The sequence below is a fragment of the Vicugna pacos genome, chromosome 25 (assembly GCF_048564905.1).
Source record: "Vicugna pacos chromosome 25, VicPac4, whole genome shotgun sequence".
NCBI lineage: Eukaryota > Metazoa > Chordata > Mammalia > Artiodactyla > Camelidae > Vicugna > Vicugna pacos.
The window spans coordinates 22,184,297-22,205,752 of record NC_133011.1 but is presented as its reverse complement, the minus strand read 5'-3'; the positions used below and the strand labels follow the sequence as shown (position 1 = coordinate 22,205,752).

Genomic DNA, 21,456 nt, shown 5'->3' with positions numbered 1-21,456 from the left:
TTTGTCAGGCTGTATGTAATCACTCCAAGTTGTTATGGGTACCGATGGTTCATTCCTTTACGTTGCTGTGGAGTTTTCCACTGTCTGAATGTGCCACAATTCATTCGTCCATTCACCTGTTGATGGGCATTTGTGTTGTTGTCAGTTCTTGAATATTGACATTAGGCTACTATGAACATTCGTGTTAAAGGAAAAAAAAGGACTTGGATTTTACAGACAGAAAAGGCTAGACTCTTTTTTAGCTCCCTGCATCCATCTGCATCTTTCCCTGGGTCTTAGCAAATGCCATTTTCCATGCCTAGAACCCCTGTCTCTGAGTGCCTCCCCACCCCCACAGTCACATGAAAGTCACCATTTCACTTTTCACGTCTCTGCATAAACCTCATTTCTTTCTAGACTCACTTCCCCGACTCTCTGTCATCAGTGAGTTGGGTACCACTGCTTATGTCCTTGCATAGATGTGTTTTACATCTTCCCCCATTATAGAACTTATCACTGGGTATTTTGATTTCTTCTTTACATATCAGAGTTTCTCCAGAATTTACATTGTCCGGCTAAAGACATGTTAAATGATTGAACAAATGAATGAATGAAGAATAAAGAATAGGATCAAAGAGAACAGAGGAGAAGTAAGAACCTTCTATAATTAGATTGTGGTGGTGGTCTCACAACTCTGGGAATATACTGAAAATCATTGTACAGTCATTTAATGTGTACAATTTGCTCGTTATGGTATGTGAACTGTATCTCAATAAAGATGCTTATAAAAAGGTAATTGACAAATAGTGAGTCATCCTGATGGAAAAATATATTACATTAAGCAGTGACCAAAAATGAGGCTGGAAAGAATTCTTAACATTTTAGCATCAACTCTAAATATTCTGGAAGATTAAATGATCAAAACTCAACTTGCTGTCAGGTTTTTATCCCAATATTGTTTTCTTACTTGATTCATTTACTTATTTATTTATTCATTTTTGCTAGCAATCTTCGAAGGATATTAAGAGTAGTCTTCTAACAGCTTTTGTGTAACTTTCCTGCTGTGAGTAGCAATCTCATCTAGAATGGATAGCATAATAAACTAGGAGGAAAGAGTTCATTCGCTGCTTGGAACCATCCCTCTCCAGGGGACCTGATGCAAATCAGAGCCCCTATTTCCTATGTCATGAAGGATAATTGAGAATTACCATGATGATAAAATTGAGAAGTACATTTAAGGCAGAGGTATAATCTGCAAAAAATAAAACATTTAAAAAGGCAGAAAGGAATTAATCATTGAGGTATTCCTTGGAGGACTTGTGGTATGGTGTGAATCTATAGGCTGAGAGTAGGTAGGGGCAGGAGTATGAGACTGAAGAGGTGGGTTGGTGTAAAATCTCTTTACCCTGGGAAGAGTTTTGGATTTCATCCTATGGTAAGTGGAGAACCAATATTTTAAAAAATTAGGCTTGTAAGAAGGAATGAAGGACCAAATGGGTCATTGTGAGGATAAATGCGGTAACAGCTGTGAAGGAAGTGTGAACCTCTGGGAAGAGAATGCAGTATAAATCAGAATCTCTTCCACTCATCTAACCTGACCGTAGCATCAAGTTAGCCTCTCATTTGAATTCAAACCTTCTGATGCCCATCTTCATTCCCTCTCCCGCCCGAGAGTCTGCTTCCAAGCGTAGTTTTGAATGCATGCTCTGCTTAAGTGGTCTCGTGGGGTCCTATTTTGTATGTTCAGGATCAAGAAGGGATGTGTATGCTTCTTCTGGGGACTATCTTTTATCAACTCAGAAATTCAACCCTGAATCGAAGGCTATCCAAAGCAATCTCTCATGAAGGGAACAATATTTTAACCACCATGACTGTTATCTATTGAGCCAGTTTGATTCTCCTCCACAACTTGATTTCAGCACTATGTGAGAGATATTTCGTACCTGTCAGGAGGTTGTGTGTGAATTTATTTATGTGTATGTATGAGAAGGTAGAAGACTGTATTCATTTTTATTGCTGCATAACAAATGACCACATATTTAATGACTTCAAAGAACACCCATTTATTAGCTCACAGTTGTGAAAGCCAGAAATCTGGGCAGACTCAGCTAGGTTCTCTGCTTAGGAACTCATAAGACTGAGTTCAAAGTATTCAAATGGGCCATGTTCTTATCTGAAGGCTCTGGGGAAGAATCCACTTCCAAATTCATTTAGGTTGTTGGCAGAATTCAGAACAAGGACATTCTCTTACATAACCACAGTATAATTGCCAAAATCAGGAAATTTAGTGTTGCTCAAAATACTACTGCATCATCCACAGTAATATTCAAATGATACCATCTCTGCCAGTAGACCAGTTATAGCCATTTTCTCCTTCAGCCCAGGATCCTACCCGCAATCAGCCTTCACATTTCATTGTCATGTCCCTTTAGTTTCCTTTGAGCTGGAATATTTATTCAGTCTTTCTTTATCTTTCTTGGCACAGACATATTTTAAAGACCAGTTATTTCTATAGAATGTTCCTCAATTTGGATTTTTCTGATTTTTTTCTCAATTGAATTCAAGTTAAATATTTTTAGCAGGAATAGTAGATATGCAATGTTGTGTCCTCCTCAGTGCATCATATCAGAAGGCACATGGTCAGTCTATCACAATGTTGGTAATGTTAGCATTGATCACTTGGCAACAGTGGTGTCTTCCATGTTTCTCCATTGCAAAATGTCTATGTTCCCCTTTGTAAATAATTTGTAGGGAATTATTTTGATCTACGTAAATATCTACGTAAATGATGATTTTTAACTCCTTTATTTTCTCTGCATTTACTATTTAGCATTCTACTGTAAGGAAAAACTGATTTATTTATTCATGTCAATATGGACTCATAGATTCTTATTTCACTCAATGTACTATAAATCACTTAAATACTCATTTATATTGTGGCTTAATTTGACCCAGATTTTGTCAGTGGAGTACTTTCAAGCTCACTCCCATGCCTGTTGATACATCCTCATCATCTTTGATTACTTCCTTATTTTTCAGTGTAGGAAAATCTCCAGCTTTGTCTTACATTTGAGCCTGGAATCAGCCTTTTCTCCAAGGAGACCTGTTGCTTTTTAGAGGAGGATGTAATTTAGAAACCAGTCACTAGGCATGCTTATTGCTTTCAGAGTGTTACTATGTTATAACTTCTCAGCAGAGAGATAGCTAGGATATAATACACAAATACACATGTACCCTTTTGTTTCAACAAATATGAACATTAGTAACTTTGCTTACTTAACTTTAGAAACTAGGGGGGTATTTCTTATTTCCACTCTAAAGATGGGAGAAATAATCAGAAGGATTGGAACCACTATTTTTTTTTTCATACTGAAGGGGCTTCATTCAGCAATCAGTACTAAATCTATTTTTAATGAACACTACTTTTTAGGACAATTTTAGATTTACAGAAAAACTGAGAAGATTTGAGAAGATGGTACAGAAGTTTCCCTTATGTTCCATGCCATTTTCCCCTATTATTAACCTCTCACATTACTACAGTCCATGTTACAATTAATGAACCAATGTAGATACATCCTTACTAATTAAAATCCATGACTTACTCAGATTTCGTTAGCTTTACTTAATGTCCTTTTTATGTTTTAGAGTCCCATCCAAATACCACATTACATTCAGATGTCTGTCTTTTTCGGCTCTTATTGACTGTGACGATTTCTCAAACCTTTCTTATTTCTTTATGATCTGGGCAGTTTTGAGGAATACTAATTGGGTATTTCATAGGATGCTTCTCTATTGGCATTTGTCTGTTTACTTTACGAATAGACTGGAATTGCATGTGTTTTTAGAGAACGACCTCAGAGGTCCGTCTTCATCACATTATATCAAGGGTATGCTAGCACTATAATCTTTCCCTGTTGGCGCTGACCTTGATCACCTTGGGGAAAAAGTGTCTATCCGGTTTCTGAACAGGTAAGTTACCACCCGCCATCCCTCCTGTTCTGTACTTTTTGAAAGGAAGTCACTACCCAAACCCACACTGCTTGCCCTTCTTGATGCTGGAGTAGCTACATAAATTATTTGGAATTGTTTCATGAGACTTGTCTCCTCTCCCTTATATACTTACTTACTTATTTATGTAAGGACAGCCTCATGGATAGTTATTTTGTACTTTGGGTAATAATCCAATACTACTTTATTTTGTTGCTCAGATTGTTCCAGCTTTGTCCACTTCGAGCTCCGGCCGTTGGCTCCTTTGTCCCTTTTCTTTGACAATCCCCTATCAGTGTGGTTTTTGTTAGTTTGTCTCTGAGCACTTGTTTTCTGGCACTACCAGATGCTTCAAGCTCATTAGGTGTATTTCCTGGTCCAGCAGGCTTGCTTTTCATAATGATATTCGTTAGTCATTTAAAATAGATATTCTGTGTAGGTTTAAGCAAATGAGTGATATCTGGTGAGTGATGGAAGCCAGGTAGCTCACTCTTGGGGCAGGGAATTAGAAATACGGAAAGGAGGAAGAAAGAAGGTACAATGTGTCGATTTGGATTGAAATTTAACATTTCAGTATAAACTCACGGTTTTAAATTTAGGGAGATTACTGACAATACTCCTTGTCTCAGAGTCTGTTTTGTCTAATATTAAAATGGACACTCCAGGTTTCTAACGCTTACTGTTTGCCTAATATCTCTTTTTTTATCCTTTCATTTTCTTAAAATTCTTTCTGTTTTTCTATCCAAAGTGGATTTCTTATGGATGGAAATAGCTAGGTCTTATCTTTTTAGTGGAAAACCTCTGCTTTTTAATTGAAGTATTAGTCCATTTATATTTTATATAATTATTGAATCTCCCATGCAGTCTTTATCCCACCCTCACCCCCATTCCCATGCAGCTCTCTCTTAGCAGGTATCCTGCCCTACAAATTTCAGCCACTTCAGAAACTGGCAATTCCAGCCTCTGTCTCCTGAGCTCAGTGAGATCCCTCCCCATGGGGGCTGCTTCTCCCCATTCCACAGCAGGGAGAGGGTCTGGGTGATAGTGGCATAACCGTGATCCTTATCTTGTGTATTTCTTTTCTCATGAGGATTGCGATACTGCACTACTTGTTCAATTCCTTAAGAAAAGTAGTATCACATATTTTATCTTTTTTTATTTATTGCTGGTTTTAATGTTCTGATTTATAGCTATTTTTGTTGTGAAAGCACGTCTAGTACAGCTACTCTCATGCCTAGAAGGAGAGATACCCAAAGAATTCACTAAAACATATCAATAAAAATAGCATAAACCATAATATAGTCCATTATCCTGTAGCTTGTGTTTTCTTTTAAAAATTTTTTTCTGGCTTTATTGAAGTATGATTGACAAATGTTGTATGTATTGAAGATGTACAACACGATGTTTTCATGTATATACACATTGTGAAATGATTTCCCCAATCAAGCTAATTGTATAGGTTGTGTCTTGTAGATAAATTGCAAATAAATTTCCACTGCTGAGCTATATCCTCAAACAAGGTTTCTAATTCTTTCAGATAACTAAAATTCTGGCCAAAGACAGGAAAACAGAAAGATGTACAGTAAGACAGGAAATGGAGATTATATGAGAACACAATTTTTACATGAGTATAGCACTTTTTTCCTTCCAAGTTCTTAAGCACGCTGCTCTGTAAGGAGCCTGCTGGTTACAAGTGACAGAAACCTAATTTGAAGTGAATTAAGCATATAGGAGAATTTATTGGCTTATATAACCAACATGCCAGGGTATTTGGCTTTGGTTACATTATTGGGAATCTGTCCCTTCCATTTCTCAGCTCCCGTTTCTCCTGTTGGCCTTGCTGGCTGACAGTTCGACACTAGCTCCTGGCTTATATCCTACCAGCTGAGCAAGCCCAGCAAAAGAGAGCTGCTTCTTCAGCCAACAAATAAGTTATTGAGAGCCTGATACCAGTGGAAGAGGGGATATGTGCAATGATGAACTAGGTAATGTTCTGGCCTCCAAAGAGCTTACCTTCCTGTCACATGAGAGAAAGAGAGTCGAGAAGTGAACCAATAAACTAATTTGGGCTCTGGCCATTAATATGAATAAGACAAAACAGGGTAATGTGGTAGAAAGTAAGCATGATGGCTGTTTGTATTTCATCATCCAGGAATTCCCATCAGTTTAAGTGGCATTTGATTAAGACAAGACTTATGAGAAAAAGGCAACCAGGTGTTCTAGCGAACAAATATTGCACAGAGAGAAAAGCAAGTGCAGAGCTTCTAAGATGGGAATTGGCACAGCCTGTTCTAGGTAGAGTGAAATGAATATAAAGAAATAACAGATGATAAGACATAGATGAGGTGAGAGTTAGATCATGGTGGCTTTATGGGTCATGGTAGGAGTTTAGATTCAATCCTGGTTACAGTGAAATGAGGACAGCCAAGAGATATCATGTGACGTTTTAGGAAGGTCATTCTGGAGGTCGGACTTCCCAGTGACGAATCACAATGAGCCAGGATTGAGAGTGTTAGTCTGTCTTGGATGACATGCCCATCCCTAACCCAGTCACTGTGGCCAGGGTAATGCGATGTTTTGAATGGCCAGATGGTGAGGTCAACACCATCTGAACTACATGCACTAAATGTAGGGATGGATGAGGTGTCATTTCCAGAAGAAAGGTAAATGGGCACTGGGGAAATACACATAACAAAAACACCTGCCCTCTGCATTATCCAACCTGAGAAAAGCGTGGTCGCCATGGTTGGAGAATTCCTGGAGCCTTGCAGTGTTCTGGGAGCCAGTGCTCAAAAGAGTTTTCCTCACTAGTTCCAGGGGTAGCATCTGAACACTGGGTAAGAGTCTGCATTCTGAACAAGGTCATTTGGATCCTAAAATGTGAGTGTAAAATATACCATTAAAAAAGGTGAAAATATGTTTTCTAATATTTTATTTGTGTAAACTATGGGCAAAGATCACAGGAGAGACCACATTTGGGAGGGGGAAATGTGTTTGGCACTATGTTCTAATACTGTGAATAGAGGCTGAAATCTTTAAGTTTCTATAAACCCAAATATTCTTTAGGGAAACTCAAGTGTGTCTTAGTCTCTAAGGATTCTGTTCTTGAGTAACTTTGAGAAACTCAAATATGGTAAATCACTAGTATTCCCTGGTATTCATCTTGAGAATTCTGACGGAAATAAACAGTGACATAGTGGTACTGCCAGTCAGGCCACCGTATGTCCTCTATAAACAGCAATTCTTAAAGATGGGAGAAAACATTGCTGATGCCTCCCCCATCAGGGAAAAAGGGGGGAATTGAAAAGAGATTCCAGAAACTTCAGATCATTGAATCTCATCTCATCATTTCAGTTCCAGGGAAAGTGATTGAGGGTTTAATTAAGTTTGGAGAGTCGAATAAGTATAACCAGAAAAAGCTTCACTCACAGAATTTCCACATAGCATTTGGACTTGTATAATAGAACCTGTCTTAAGGGAAAACCTGCTTCCTGGCTGGAAATTTTTATAAAATTAATCATAAAAATGTATGTAAGAAAGTCTGGTTTCTTTTATGCTGTCTCTGCGGCTGCAGCGGAAGTCAGAGCGTGGGATATTTCTCAACGCTTTTTTTTCCTTAATAAACCAAGTGTTCAGGATGCCAGTGATTTTGGTTGTTATATTTGCTAAAACTCTTTGTTAGATGCTTGCATTATCTAATGGTCAGAACAGGTAGTCATCCACAAACATTCATTGAGTACAGATCCATGCAATGCATTGTGTAAGATATAAAGGCACAAAGAACTACGCCCCCTATCTTGAAGAAACCTGGTGACAGAATCAATGCATGTTCAGCATCCCAAGAGGAGAGAGTGGCGCGTGTGGGTGCTGGCAGTCGTGTAGGTGTGTTTGAGAAGCGGGAATATTATATAGGTCTTAAAGAAATGAGTAACTCTCCAGTCTAAAAATAGAAGAGAAGTGGGTGACTGGGGTTGTGTCACCCTTGGTTTTTCTTCATTTTCTACACGCTCCTCCCGGATTACCTTTTTTATTGCTGCAATTTCGAATCCGCTTTCTATGTGCTTCTGATGCCCTCTTTACATTCCTAGTCCAAGCCTCTCTCTGAAGCAGATTCACGTTCTGCTTCTGGTTGTACATTCCTACCATAAAACTTTTTTACAGTGCAGCCATTATGGAAAACAGTGTGGAGCTTCTTCAAAAAATTAAAACTAGAACCACTGTGCGATCTAGTGGTCCCTCCAACCCCTCTCTGGGGTATATATCCAAAGGAAATTAAATCAGTATCTCAAAGTGACATCTGTGCTCACACGTTCATTGCAGCATTATTCACAATAGTCAAAATATGGAAACAACCTGAGTGTCCATTGATGGATAAATGGGTAAAGAAACTGCAGTAAATATTTTTTAAAAAGGAGATTTTGCCATTCGCAACTATGTAGATGAACCTGGAGGATATTATGCTAGGTGAAATGAGCCAGAAACAGAAAGAAAAAAACTGGTATAATCTCATTTATATGTGAAGTCATAGAAGCAAGGAGTAGCATGGTGGTTACCAGGGACCAGGAGGTGGGATAAAGGGGGAGCTGTTGGTCAAAGGGTACAAAGCTGCAGTTATAGGATGAGTAAGTTCTAGAGGTGTACTGTACAGGATGGTGATATTGGTTAATATTGTACCATATCCTGGAACTTTGCTAAGAGAATAGATCTCAGGTGCTCTCACCTCCCTCTCCACACACATATACAAACACACACATGGTAACTATATAAGGAGATTTATATGCCAATTAGCTTGACTATAGTAGTCATTCACTATGCATGTATGTATGCATATCAGTACATTGTGTTCTATACCTGAAACACATATAATTTTTTATTTTTTAAAAAAGATAAAAAATAACTGAATGTGTCTTTTCTCTTATCCTTGCCTTTCCTTCTGTATTCCATATTTTGGTTAATGGCACCACCTGTCACTAACCAAAGTCACAATATAAGCTACCGACCTCAGAACCTCGTTCTTGGTTTTTCATTCTTCCTATAGTTCCTTGACTTGTCACCTACAAAATTTAACAATTTGGCTTCCATTTGTTTCCTGCTCCATCCTTCCTTTGCATTTGGTATTTGCTCGTGCTGACAAACTAATCACATGGTGTTGCATATGTGTTTACGTGTGTGTGTGAGCTCTGGCTTCTTAGTCTTTGACTTCATCCCTAGTGACAGTGCACGTAGGGTGTATGCAGGAAATGTTTGTTGAAGGAATTGTGTGTTAGATATCTGTTATCTACTCAGTTACTTAATGATTCACCCAGCACACATTTATGGAGGACTTGCTATGCAATTGGAACTGTGCTTACTTGCTACTGAAGAGACAAAGGTGAATGGGACACCATCCTTGTGCTCTGGTAGCTCACAGAGGACTAGGAAGACCAGACCCGTTTGTGAGCCTGTCCCTGAAAGCCTGATGACTTTAGGGTGAAGTGGTAAAATCAAGTTTTCATTTATGGGGATGGGACCCATGCTGCTCATTAGACATTGCCCCCTCTTAGGCTGTCTATGGGCTCCTTACCAAGCTTCCTCGAACATGTCTTGCCTGGCTTTCTAATTTCAACAATGTTATGAAGACGAATTTGTTTTAAAGCACCATGTAATTAGAGATTATTTTTACAGTCTTGATTAGAGAGCATTAAATCTCTGTGAAGTTCAAGGAATATTACAATAAAACCATTCCACAATATAGGGGTAAAGCCATCTCTGAAATCATCTAGCTTTTAAAATTTTGTTAATATTACCCTTACCTAACTCAATAATCTAAAGAAACATTACAAAATATATATTTTTGTTACTTATTATTCCAATTTTATTAAAAGTGGTTTAAAATTATTGTTATAAAAATACATAAATAAGTAATATTGAAAAAGTCAAGATGGATTGTCATCTACTCAACATTTACTATTTCAGTCTCAACATATGTGTATATGTGTGTGTCATCTTGTTATTTGATAATGATGCAGATTTTGCAGTAATATTCTCCCTTTCTCTCTCTCTCTCAGGCATATTATTTCAATGCATAGTTAGTTAAAATCTGGTAAAATCTCAAGTTGAATGGTCATTAACAAAATACTTGGAGGAATACAAACATTTCCTCTTAAACGGGTGTGCCACTAAGAATGTGATCCCTGCTGGGAAAACAGAAACATCATGGGATCCTATAATTAAAGCCAGTTCTAACAGAAATAAAAATTCATCTCACAGCTACCCATGCTTGAGCATAAATCAAGATGCAGTGAACTTAGGGACTATAGCCAAGAAACTAGTGATAAAAATCTGAGACTATTGATTGTTCCAAGTAGACTGAAAAATTGACTTAAGAAAATTAAATACCTCAGAAAGGCAAAAAAAAAAAAGTAAACTTAAGAATTTTCCCCAGAAATCATCTTATTTCAACCACTTTCTTTTAAGCTGATGGAGAAGAGGCTCTTTTTTAGCGAAGTGCTAGTGTTTACCCTAAAAGTTTGGCTTGTTGTCTGACTGCCTCCAGATCTACTTTGAAGATTTTTTGAGGTCAAGTAAGGTTCTGGTAGCTCATTTGAAGTAAAAAAAAGGGATAATGTTCTTCAGGTTGAACCAGCTTGCACGTTATTATTACTACCACTGAAAAATTGAAAAGGTTCACGATGAGCTTTCAAAATGGAATTAGTCTGCACAACTACAAAAACACAATGTTCTTTATGTTCAGAAAGGGAGAAATGCTATCCAATTTTTTTTTTGCAAGACAGGTTATAGCACAAAGTAGGCAAGGTCCATTAGATCAGCAGTTAGTACAGTATTTCATTTAAGCACACCATTAGAGTGATTAAAAGTGTCCCTTCTCCAAGCCCTATCACACTCAATCTCGTAGACATTGCCTCTTACTTCATCCTAAAAGTTGAAGCCATCAAGTTTAATCTCCCTTAACTGTCCTACTTCCCTCCCCCAAACTTATTTATATCCTTGTCTGTCTTCTAATCCTTTTCTTTCATTTCAGAAGCTATGGGAAGGGAACACCACTTTGGGCAATTCTTTGGCTGTTTGTGTAGAGTCCAGAAAAGCAATGACCTAAACACGTTAGGGTGTTCTTTCCCCTCATATCACTAAGACTAGGAAGAGGCATTTGAGGGCTGGTACAGAAGCTCTGTAGTGGCGACAGTGGCCCAGGCTCCTTGGATCTTTCTGTTCTTCCTTGCTTAGCACTTGACTCCCATCCAAAGAGCTGCCTCTTGATCAAAAAATGGTCACTGTAGCTCCAGCCATCATGTCCACATGCCTGGAAGTAGGAAAGAAGAAACGTGGAAAACAATCAAAAGGACATCTTGTAGCTTAGACAGCCATCTTTATAAGATTTCCTAGATCCAACAGTATCTGCTTGTATCTCATTGGTCACCATTCTGTCCTATGGGCAGTCCTATTTTCAATAAAGACAAGAGGTAATTCTTCTAAAGTTTGGCACATTGCTGTCTCCAAAAAACCAGGATTGTGTTAGAAAGGGAAAAGATGACAATGGATTTGAATAAGTGACTCAGTCATTGCCATGGTATCTTAAATCATTTCTTCTGTCTTCAAATATTCACCTGGTTGAAATACTACAAAATGGATAGTAAGGAGAAGGCGCTGAAGCTTGCGAATCAAACAGATGTTCAAATCCTGAGTTCACCACTAATTAGCTCTTGGATTTTGCTCAAGTTATTTAATATTCCCAAGCCTTAGTGAACCAATACCTATTGTGAACACCTGTTTGGGGAACTAAGTAAGGGTGAAGAGCGACTACAGTGCCTGGAACAGAGTAGGCGCTCAATCATTTATAGCTGTATAGATACCCTGAAATAATGCTTTGATTTTCTTTGAAACAATTATGCCTTCATGTTGCCCACTCTGCCCATTCCATATTGCCTGTGTGCCTTTGTCCATGCCGTCCCCACTGCTGGTGTATCCCTCTGCTCACCACCATGTACCCACCTGGCCAACTAATGCCATTTACTATCCACTACAATCCAGTGTGTGCACCACCCTAAGAAGCCTTCTTGATCCCTGTGCCAAGTGCATACATTCCTCTGAGTTCTTATAACACCCTGGATATTTACCATGAGCTGTAAGCTCTGCACATAGCATAAAATTTAAGCAAAGTCATTATGGTGAGAATTAAAGAAGTCTCAATTCCCCTACTGGTTTGATCTCCTTGAAAGCAAGGGCTGCTCTCCTTCACCTCTACAGATACCTGCCCAGTACTTGGTAGACATATTTATCCTCAATAAATGGCTGTTGAAGGACCAAAGAGTTTAAATATTTCTGCTGTGAAACTGTCAGTTCCCTTTACAGTGTTTTATGTCCATCATTGGTAATCATGTTCAGTTGGTAACCTTGAAGTGATCTTGAATCCTTTTTCTTATTGGCCACTACAGTCAATTCACCCGAGTCCCTCATTTCTCCCTTAATCACACAGGGTCTCTGCAGAGATCTAAAGGGCCAGTGGTTAAATGTACAGGCTCCAGGGCTTGGGGTCAAATCCTGGCTTTGCCACTTTCTGAGTGTGTGACCCCGGCCATGCTGGTTCCTCTCCCTGAGCTTCAGCTGTGCGTCTGCAGAATGGGAATGATCACGGTACCTGCCTTGTAGGATCACTGCCCTTTACTAGTCACCAAGATAAAAGCATGAGTTAAAGGTAGAGAACATATCAGATGAATGGGAATCACATTGTCCAGTTTTCTGTGTAACCCCAGCAAGTCTGGGCTTTGAGCTAACCATTAGAGTGTATTGGTTACTGCTTTCCAGTGGTGCACAGGTGGCTGCCATATGCGACACCTCTTCTTCCGTGTGACCTGCAAGCCTTATTAAGGCCAGATCCTTTTTCCCCCCAAAATGATTTCTCCACACTCCCAGGTGTTCTCCTTCCCCTTACTATGTTCCCTTCTTATCCTGAACAAGATTCCTGTTCCCAGGTGTCTGTTTGATCAGAATACCCCTCTTCATGGAAGTGAACCAAAACTTCTGGTTCCCCATCAGAGTAAACTCAAATGCTGTCTCACAGGCTTCAAGGTCTTTATCAAAATATTCCTCCTACCGCACTAGGCACCTGCTCGTCCCTCTTAGTTTGTAGCCTGGCAAGCTTATCCGTGGTCCACTTCGAATAGCATGCCTGACGGTGGCATCAGCGCTACTGTATGTTTTCAGTCAGGATAATGCTTTAGAAAAATACGAGTCTGCTTTTCTTCTTTGCATTTTCAGGTTCATGGGCCTCTCCCCAGTGAGGCCAAGGCATCCATCCACCAAGAGGAAATCGGATTGTTACCACAGGAAAGAACTGAGAAGGAACAAGGTAATGATGAACTCCTGACATTCAAGATAGTCATTATCAGGAGGGAGATAGCTTGTGACCAGATTTTCTGAAAAAGAAGGAATATTCAAAATTCCTCTAGTTCCTATCTCTGAATAAGAACAAAGCCCAAGGGCTGTATGAAGCGTCTTCTGGGAGGGCCCGGCCAGGAGGTTTGCTGCTCTGATTAGAAAGAACATGTGACAGTGGAAGAGTGAAAAGCCCATCTTTTCTAGCATTAGTGGCTCACGGGAAATGAATGGCGGATGGAGCTAACGTAGTCAGTTGGGGCTCTGAGGTTTAGACATGGGTTGGAAGGAGGGTATCTGATAAATTGAAGGATATACTGCCCTGGTTTCTGACTTCAGTTCTTTGAAAGACTTTAGCAACTCCAACACATAGAGCTTTGGGGATTTGTATTTTTACGTCTTTTCAATTTCATTCTCTTCCTTCTTGTGAAGCTGTAAGATCCTTCAGGGCAAAGAAAAAACTTTTCCACATCCCGTGGTTTGGTTTCTGATTTATTGGTGCCAAAGAATGGGGAGTTCTTTCCAATAACCAGGCAAATCATCATTGAACTATTAGATAGAGGCTGTGAGATGAAAATACATCAGTAAAACTTAGAGAGAAAAAGATGCAGGGTTCGTATTTACACCTTCAGGCTAACAAATGTTTGTTGCCTCCAAAGAATTGTGGTCATGATGGGGCGTGTGAGGAAAGACCATAGATTGGTTTAAATCACCGCAGTGCTGTTTCACATGCTGCACCTAAGAGCCTCAAGACCGACCGAGAATCAAAACAACTATTTATGCTAAGAGTTGCTGAAATGATTATGTGGACTGTGGCCAGACCGATTTAGTAATAAATCATTTACGAGGGAGCAAAATGGGGAAAACACATTTTGAGTGAACTGACTAACTTTTTATTTGCTGAGTGTGAGCTGTAGGTATGGAGCCCAGGGTAAGCTCACAGAGATGGGTGATGTGCAGTGGCTTCGCATAGCTAATGTTTGTGGAACATCATTCTGAATACTTCACGCAAATGAATGTATTAATACCAAAAACTTTGTATGAACTATTGTTGCTGCCTTTGCCAGATGTTCAGGGTCATACAATAATAAGTGATGGTGGTAAGTGAAGCCAGAATGTAAACCAGAGCAACTGGCTTTGGAGTCTGTGAGCTTCACCAGTATTGTTTACAGCCTGTAACATGGTTACAGAGGCACAGGGTTGGCATCAGAGGGACCTGGGAAAACACCAGAACAAAACTTGGAAGAATATATTTTTATATCTTGGACTAGAGAAGGACATTCTAAGCATGAACCAAACCCAGACTGGCATATTTGGCTATATGACAAATTAAACAACAACGAAAGCCTTTGTATAGTCAAAGAAGCCACATAAAAACTTAATATGTGAATGCTGCTTGGGGAAAAATATTTGCCATATACTTAACGTACAAGAGGTTAATGATGTTTGTAGGAATCCTATGCATCAGTGAGGAAACAAAAAAACTCATCAATCAAAGAGGTAAGAAATAAATTATGAAAAGGCAAACCACAAAAGACAAAATACAATGGCCAGTGAACCATATTAAAAGATGCTTAATATCAGTAACAACCAAAGCAATGCAAATTAAAACTTTGAGATACCTCCAACTGCTTAGTTGGTAAATATCTGAAAGTTTGCCAGTAGAATCCACATCCCTGTTTGAACCAGAGGCAGCGAAGGCCTCAACTGAAAACTCAGGGATTAGGCAGGTTGCAGTGATTTTGAAATTCCAGGGACACTTACTGAAAGAGCCCTGTTCATTTTTCTTTTTCCTATTTCTTCATTGACAAAACTCACTACAAACCAAATAAGAGAGCTGAAACAAAATACACAAATTAAAATATACTCAGAATGCTTACTCCAGAGTGTGCCGGGGACCCGCAGCTTCCCGTCAGTCACGGCGGGCTTGCTCTGCGTGCTGCGCCTTTGTGGAGAGGACATCTGTAACCACAGGCTGTTCATTTTATTTTTATGTTTTGCTTTGTTTTATTTCTGTACACAAGACATTTGCCTTCTCCAAACTCTAAATTAATCAGAAGCTCCTGAAAAATCTGAGGAAGTGTGAGGAAAATGTGAGATTGGCACTTGTTCTTATTACTCTGAATAACAAAATCTCTTGAGTTTATGGAAGGAAGGTAAGAATTCTTGGTACTTTCAGTAGGGGTGTTAGAACCATTTTCTCTAGGAAGCAGGGAAAACCAGGGAAGGGAAACAGTTGGGCGCTGCAGAAAACTTTGAAAACTGCTCCAAACAGATAAGTAATCACCATGTGATAAACACCGTGCATTTCACAGAGCAGCTCTTTAACAATGAGCTGACTCATTCAGATATACCTAGTGGTGGAACTTCAAAAATAAAAAATGAAGAGAATTAAGGCATGATCCCATTATCCTCCCTGGAGAACTGCTGACTTCTCTGGCATCAATCCTCTGAAGACTTATGTAAATTTTCAGTTGGGTAGCTAGAATTCATTTTTTTTTCCTGTAAGTATTTTACTGAGATCCTCTCTGGATAACTTCCATCTTCTAACATTTTCTGGATGAACACCCTCAAGAAGGATCAAATACTCTGATGGCTTTTATCCAAATTGACTCTCTTTAGAACTTCAAAAAAAAAGAAGTAGCCCTCTGCAAGATACATTAACTCTTTCCCAGCACACAGGTATCACTAGGCAATCATAATAATGGGGAAAAGCCTCTGGAGTGTAGGGTTGGAAAGAAGCTAGGCTGAGGGATGACAGATGGAGTGTTTGAGACCAGCTCTGCCCTTGAGTTGCTGAGACACCATGGGAAACTCAGTTAACTGCTGTGAGCCTCATATTTTTTCATCTGTAAGATAAAGAGATCATACTTGATGGCTTTTGAGATCTCTTTATACCTGAGGTTCTGAAGGCTGTGAGAAAATGCTGTTTAATAAAATATTCTAATACTCTGATACATGAACCTCATAGCTTAAACTAAATATGCTTTGAATTGTGTTTTTATACAGCATTAGTGACTTGTTCTATGAAGCTGTTGACATTATCAAATTTTATCCAAAGCATTTTCTCTGTTCAAGTTTTTTTTTTTTCCTTATCCTTGACATTATTTCCAATTAGTTTGAGCCTGGTTATGAAGTCAACAGTTTGATATGCCAGAAAGATGACTTTCTGGCCAAAAAAATTTTATTTTCCAAGAGGCAGGGTAAGCTTGGTTATGCTGCAGAAACAAATTAACTCAATAAAATCATAGCTAATCCAGAGTCCACTGGTCTAGTGGGAGCCCTGGAGCTCCAGGGCAGGTTTTTTTTCCTGCAGTGACTTAGTCATCCTAAATGCTCCCATCCTGTGACTCCTTTGTATCATCCTGGGTCCTCCACAATTATCGCCAGGGCAAGAGAGAGCTAGAAAGTCACTCATTGGCTCTGGCTCCTAAATGCTTCGGGCCAGAAGTCACACACATCACTTCTGCTCATAGCTCATTGGCCAAAACTAGTTATACAACACTGCCCAATTGCCAAAGGGCTGAGAAATGTGAGTCTAGGGGCAGAGAGATAGTCAGTGAGCAATACATCTCACATGTCTTCCACACCTTTCTTCTTTTTTATCTACCATAACCTCAAGTTCATCATCCATTATCCATCCACTCATTGTCTCGTGTTTCTTAAACACTAACTATCTGCACAGTACTTACTGGATAACCTAGGTAATATAACGACAAACAGGATCCCATTCCCTTCACTAAAACAGAGGAATCAATCTACTGTGAACTACACAGATACTATCACACTTAATCTTTCCATTAATGCTAGTAAAGCACTGATGTTTTCATGATCTTTGCAGGTAAGAAGCTGGGACCCAAGGAGATTAAGTGGTTGGCCCCAAATCACATGATGACTACGTGGCTAGTCCACAATTCCTCCTCTGGTCTGTGTGAATCCTGTGGTTTTGCTTTTTCCACAGTAACCTCAGACTTGTCAGTCTCCAGTTAACTAACAGGAAAGACTGGCTTGACTTGGGGCTAGAGGAATAGAGTGCTTGGTGTTTCTCTCGTGTGGGAATACATTAGAGTGGGAGGCAGGGCACTGAAGTCCTTAAGAGGGTGACCTCTGGAGTCAAAGTACCCAGAGTTTTAAACTTACTAGCTTTGTTTACTTGAGCAGATTACTTAACTTCTCTGTTTCATTTCCTTCATCTGTAAAATAGATTATTCAGATAATTAAATGGAAAAATAATCCTAAATTTTAAATAATTTTAAATTCTAAATTTTAAATAATAAAACGCTTCGCACATACTGAGCGCTCAGTTAGCACCAACTTTTTAATTATCACCATCATTGTAATTCAGACTCTTCCCTAAGGTGCAGGGCAGAGGGGTCTCTGCATGTGGTTCTGTAAACCTCAGCTGTGACCCAGTTTCTTATTTTTTTTTCCCCTGGAGCCGAGACTTATCTTGTTCTTGCTCAGGGCATTGTTAATATATTTCAGGTCTTTAAGTTCAAATAAATGGTCCCCACTGGCCTTTAAAGACAACACCAACAACAAAAAATTAGAATGCATTTTCTACTATCTTATCTAGTACCTCATACTGGCTTTTATTTATTTTTTTGTTAATTTCTAATTGACTCTTAAATCTCTATTCTTTTATATAAATAAGAAACACTAATAAAAGAAGGCATATGGAAATCTCAACTGACAAGCAGGAGAGGGTTGGGGTCTTTTTTAGCTTCACAGAGACTCTGAGCAGCTTGAAACTCTTTCAGGCACATGCTTTCGACCACTTCCTCACCAGCTCTCCTACCTCTGACCTGCTTTCTGACCACTTCCTCCTGTCTTTCCAACACCCTTCTACCAACACTCTAACTCTGCCAATTTCAGATCTCACTGAAATCTCTAATCAAGGACCCCACCACGTGTTCTTCTAACCCTCTCATGCTTTCACACCTCTCCTTACTAACTTCCATTGCTCATTATTACCTTCTCACCCTTGCAAATACTTTAACTTCTTGGCAGCTCTTTCCTCTCTTTCTACATTGTGCTCATTTGGCAAAGCCTCATGTCTAATTAAATCAAGCTATCTACTTATTTTTGGCCTGCACCACAGAAGCCGAACATTTGCAGAGAAAAAAACAAATTTGCTGATGACTACTTTCATCTGAAAATCATGATTTCAAATCACACGTGGGTACTCAACATAGCTTTTCAGGTTTACATCACTTCCCTAGCTTTTCCACTTTCCAAAATGACTACTTCATAGCTTCTTTTCTCATCTCAAATCCTTGCTCCTCTTCTTGCCAACATCATCCTCTCGGCTACTGACCTCACTTCATACATCATTGAAAAATACGGGATCTGCCAGAGAGGAACACTTTCTTTTCCCCACTCCAAAAGTTACAGTGTCACTTGCATCTATTCCAACAGTCTCTACCTTCTCTTTTCCTAGCTCTGGATGACATGCCTTCACTTCCAATCAAAGGCCAAGTCCTCCACTTGTGCACTGGGTCCCATTTTCCATAGACTTTGCAAGGACGATGCATCTGAAATTGTACACTTCCCTCTGCATTCTCAATTTATTCCTATCTCTGGAATCATTTCTATCAGCATACAAACCTGTTGTAGTATCACCTGTATTTGCTTTTGGATGTCCTCCTGAAAATTACACATTTTTTTGGGCAGTTTCATTTGATTCCTCCATGTGTGGATTTTCAAAATGCTACATGGGAGCTGTCTCTGACTTTTGATCCCATAGCTTTCCAAAGCTTTTTGAAGCTTCTAATTCCCTGTATTAAACCTCTTTCTGCTTGAAATATCTGCAACGATTTTTGCTGTCCTGTCCAAATCCTGACTGTGTCAACTTTTATTGCCTTACAGTGTCACTATCTCTCACCTTTCTCTTGGGATCGCCCCCAACCAATCTTTGCATAACTGGTTGCAAATGACAAAAAGTCATTTGGATTTAGCTAAGTAGTGCCCCATCATCTAGCCCATTCACTATCACATTATCTTATCTTACTTGGTGACATACTATTTATAACTATGTATTTTTCTTATTTGCTCACTAGAAGATAAGTGATCTTGTTGATCTGTGTACTTCCACTATCTAGGACAATGTATGGTACCCAGCAGACACCTAATAAATATTTGTGGAATAAGTGAATGAAAACTGACCCTCATCTAGCATTTTTCCTAGGAGTATCAGTGACAAATTTTAAGGGAAATCTGCTAAGGACAAAAGACTGTGAGAGGTACTGTGAGAGATATAAAGTTGAAGTAGAGCTCAGTCCTACCTTTGAAGAGCCAGCAGAGGAAATAAGAAATATGATGCATATGTGGCCATTATGTAACATGGAAAGTGGTGTCATTATGCACATATTAAAGCTATGTGAGTTCAAAAAGGGATAGGCTACTTCCACTTGAGAAGATAGGGAAGATATTTCTGAAAGAGGTAATATTTGAATTACGACTGATGGTGGGAAGAACATTCTAGAGCAAGTGTTATTAATTGCTCAAAATGGACGTAAAGCAAATTCAGAATATACGGAATTGGGAATAGTTTCCAGTGGCTGGAAATTGGGGTAGAAAAAGTGAAGGCGTGTGAGATGATGGACTGTACTCAGAAAATGAAACATCTCACATGAATTCCCAGACAGGGAGAGGAGCCACTGTTTTCCATTTAAAAACTACTTTGTCATATACACATGGAGATTTTAAATTTGTTTAAGGTGGGTATTAAGTTTACAGTTAGAGAATAGCTCATTTATGCTAAAAGCCTTGAGGCTCTAAGAATTCTGTTTATGACATTAGAAGCCACATCATGTTTTACATTCCAAATGCTGTTTCAGATTCCGTGTTGTGAATCTCTGCTTACTCTCTGAATGTTAAGTAGGCTTCGTCAAGTGCATTTGTTCATAATGAGCTTTTGGCACCTCTCCCCTCCTCTGAGGGTGAAATCAGTGTTCATTCTGCTTCTTAAGTCCCATCAGTAGTCTTCCCGGAGATAGCAGAAGATGATTAAACTTGCTCTAAATCATCGTTAAGTCTGTTGAAAGACGTTCTCCTCTTGAACTTCCGCTTTACTCTAAAACATCCCAGCAATTGAATTGGAAACTGTCTCAGGGTGAAGTTAAAAGAAGATATAAATCTTTGTTGATGTTCTTTAACATCTAATAATAAAGTGATTGTTGCTGTATTGTAGCTTTAATAGTTTTTTAAGACACTCTCTTACTCACCACCAATCATCATCCTTCAAACATGCATCCTCCTGCCTTGTCCTGCTAAACAGACTGCCGTCAGCAGTTATATCACATTGGTGCTAAGTTAAAACACTGGTTCCAAGCTGGCTATTTGTTTAGAGTTATAGAGTCAGAATAGAGCAATGCATGTTGTTTCCTGTAGGCTTGTATGTCATTGGATATGAGCAATTATATGCATAAAGACAGAATTCACAGCCAAAAGTCACAGTTTTTAAACTAATCACCAAAGATCAAGAACTCACTTCTTAAAAAAAGCAGCACTTAAAATACAGTATCACTGGGGTGATCATACCAGTAAAAGAATCCAGGTCCTGCCCTTTCTCTAGTGCAGGAAATAGGGCTGTCAATTATATATTCAACTACATGTACATTTTCTCATGTAAAAATACATATAGTCATACCATCCAATGCAGGAAAAAGGGAGGATCAAGACAAACTGGCTAATTGCATATGTAATGCTGAGTTTCCTAAGTCCAGGGACGAATTCCAGGGAGGCGTCATCAGTATCACAGAACTGTAGCTTCCCCTTGAAAGCAATGAAGCATGAGTCATGATCTTAAAGTGACCTTTTAGAGACATTCTGTTTATCATCATTCCTCTCGGGCCCTAGCACAGATAGGCTATATCTTTGATGATCTCCACTGTTCAGAAATTCTAAGAATTTTTGATTCTCACAAAACACCAGTCATAATAGGCAAATTAAGCTCTGTGAAAGGGATCTATTAAAGTCATTTACTACATACAAGACCTGTTTCTGATGAATCCTATAAAGAGGAAACAAAAAAGGTCATCAAAAGTGAAGGTCACTGTTTGGACTTTTTTTTTTTTTTTAATTTGAATTAGTTGTCAACAATGAATGTGATACCCA

At 39.0% G+C, this 21,456-nt stretch overlaps 2 long non-coding RNA genes across 2 annotated transcripts in view; one reads left to right on the top strand and one right to left on the bottom strand.

The window, feature by feature from the left end:
* LOC140689283 (uncharacterized) overlaps positions 1 to 21,456 on the top strand; it is a 299,698-nt gene that overhangs the window by 206,667 nt on the left and 71,575 nt on the right. Inside the window, exon 3 of the long non-coding RNA XR_012064178.1 lies at positions 13,222 to 13,312. This is a non-coding gene — a long non-coding RNA (uncharacterized lncRNA). The remainder of the gene's footprint in view (positions 1 to 13,221; positions 13,313 to 21,456) is intronic.
* Positions 10,772 to 17,501, bottom strand: LOC140689284 (uncharacterized). Its single transcript, XR_012064179.1, has 3 exons — positions 17,479 to 17,501; positions 15,219 to 15,410; positions 10,772 to 11,266 (listed from the first exon to the last, which is right to left on the bottom strand). It is a non-coding gene; the product is annotated as an uncharacterized lncRNA (long non-coding RNA).